This window comes from Rutidosis leptorrhynchoides, chromosome 4 (genome assembly GCF_046630445.1).
Source record: "Rutidosis leptorrhynchoides isolate AG116_Rl617_1_P2 chromosome 4, CSIRO_AGI_Rlap_v1, whole genome shotgun sequence".
Lineage (NCBI taxonomy): Eukaryota > Viridiplantae > Streptophyta > Magnoliopsida > Asterales > Asteraceae > Rutidosis > Rutidosis leptorrhynchoides.
Window position 1 is genome coordinate 14,690,514 of NC_092336.1, and position 2,314 is coordinate 14,692,827.

Consider the following 2,314-nt stretch of genomic DNA (forward strand, 5'->3'; position numbering starts at 1 on the left):
TTTATATTTTTACGCCGTTATAATGTCCAACTAAATATCCATAGTGGTAACTAAAATGTAGAACCTCTGGACAAATGGATTGAACCATATTATAATATTATGATGTAACTTTGACTATTTTTAATATTAAGTTTAATCACCGACCCATTGTTATATAATTTAATATTTTCACCCTTATCACATAATTTATTAAAATTGATAAACGAAAGTGCATTAAATTGACATAAATTATGCTTCAACACCTCGGTGATCTAGACGGACATATGGACAAATTATTGACAACAATTTAGAAGTGTGATTCGATGGTTTGGGTAATATTATAGCTTATATAATCGTGTAATTATAAAAAGGGTAAGACCGTTATAATTTTGGTTTTAACGAAAGTAAAAACTGGATTAAATCTTAATTTAAATAATCGGGGTATAATTTAATTCGCTAAAACGAGATCGAAACGAAAGTTAGATTTAATTTTAGTTAGTTAAATCTTTATAAATCGGAAGATAAAATATAAGGATATATATTAAAACATCATAACCGGAATTAAAAACAATCCATAAATCCAGAGGGGACATATTTTAGTAGCCACTACTTTACCTTATTTTAAATCTCTTCAATTTCACTTTTTACCATATAGTAAATTTTAATTACTTTTTACTATTTTGCTATATTGCCATGAAAAAACCTTATTTCTTTTATTTTGTCAAATTAGTTAAATTGTATTTTTATTGTCATTAATTTAGTTATTTCGTTTTAGTTAAATTTAAATTCCATTCAATTAAGTAGTAAACCCTAATCCAAAATCCCCCTTTTAATAGATTAACTTTTAGCGATTAAAACCTTGAAAACTCCATTTCCCTGTGGAACGAATCAGATTTACCAAATAAACTATTACTATACGGATAGGACAAAGTTGCCTATATGCGTGAAATCAATCCGAAATCATAAGAACACCATATAATCACAACCAATTCGTGTAATAAATTCAATCTAAATTCGATCAAAATAAAAGGACACGATGATCACGCACATCAACTTTTTGGCGCCGCTGCCGGGGAACTTGGCAGTTAAATAAATAGATAATTTTTCTGATTCGTAGTAATAGTTGGATTTGTACGTGGACTGGGTTATTGGAGCCAAACAGTACTCAATTATATTGAGACCAAACGAATCCTGCCCCTCTGCTGCATCTTTTGGCTATTCGAAACGTGGGCAAAATCAGAAGAAAAATCTGTTTGTTTAAAGGTTTTTATCATTGTTTTTATGTTATTCGATCCTTTCGTGAAAATTCATTTTCAAGAAAGTTCAATGTTTATACACTTAGTGAATAAATCCTTCAAGATTACATACAATTTTGTAATTGTATGACCCGTTCAGGAAATCCTAAACTCGTTGCACTTAATCCAGAGCTTGAAAGAAACTTGAACAAAAGATTAAAACAAGAAAAACAAAAAAAAATTAGGTAGTACTAGTCAACCGAAAACACCGAAAAATATCAAAAAACAAGTAGGAAACATTAGTGGTCAACCAGAAATCAAAACTGAACCTGAAACCATCGTCATTAAAGAAGAAATGGCTGAAGTAACACCTGATCCAAATGATCTACCAATGTGGAATACCATACAAACTGCTCCCCCTCTCGCTCTTGCACGTATAAGAAGACCTGAAATTGAGGCTGAAAACTGGGAAGTCAAGGGGCAGTTTATGCACATGGTTCGTGAAAACCAATTTGACGGAAGACTTAGAACTGAAATCACCACTTTTAAACAAAAGTCGGATGAAACTCTTTATGATGCATGAGAAAGATTAAAAAGAATGTTACGAAATTGTCCGCAACGCGGATTGCAAAAAGGGCAAATAGTACAAACTTTTTATCGTGGCATTGATGAACATACTCGTGGTATATTAGATTCCTCCGCTGGAGGAGTATTTATGTACAAATCACCAAATCAAGCATATGACATGTTAGAAGACATGTCAGTTCATACTTTTGAATGGACACCGTCTAGAGATCAACTACCTAGAAGGACGGTGGCAAGCCTTGAAGAAAATGAAGACAACAACATAACCAAAGCTTCACTGTCGAATCAATTCAAAAAGTTTGGAAGAGAAATAGAGAAATTAAATTCAACAGTTTTAGCATTACAAGTAGGATGTGAAATCTGTGGACAACCACATTTCACAAAAGATTGTTATATCAATGATCGGCCAATGAACTCAGTAGCACAAGTTAATTTTATGGCCAATCAAAGACAAGGCAATTTTCAAGGAGGGAATTCTAATTATCAACCTGCAAACCCATGATATCAAATCCCGA

The 2,314-nt window shown here is 32.2% G+C and overlaps 1 non-coding gene across 1 annotated transcript; it reads right to left on the bottom strand.

The window, feature by feature from the left end:
• Positions 1–1,734: 1,734 nt before the first annotated feature.
• LOC139846352 (small nucleolar RNA R71) lies at positions 1,735–1,841 on the bottom strand. The gene has a single exon (XR_011759065.1). It is a non-coding gene; the product is annotated as a small nucleolar RNA R71 (small nucleolar RNA).
• Positions 1,842–2,314: the final 473 nt, after the last annotated feature.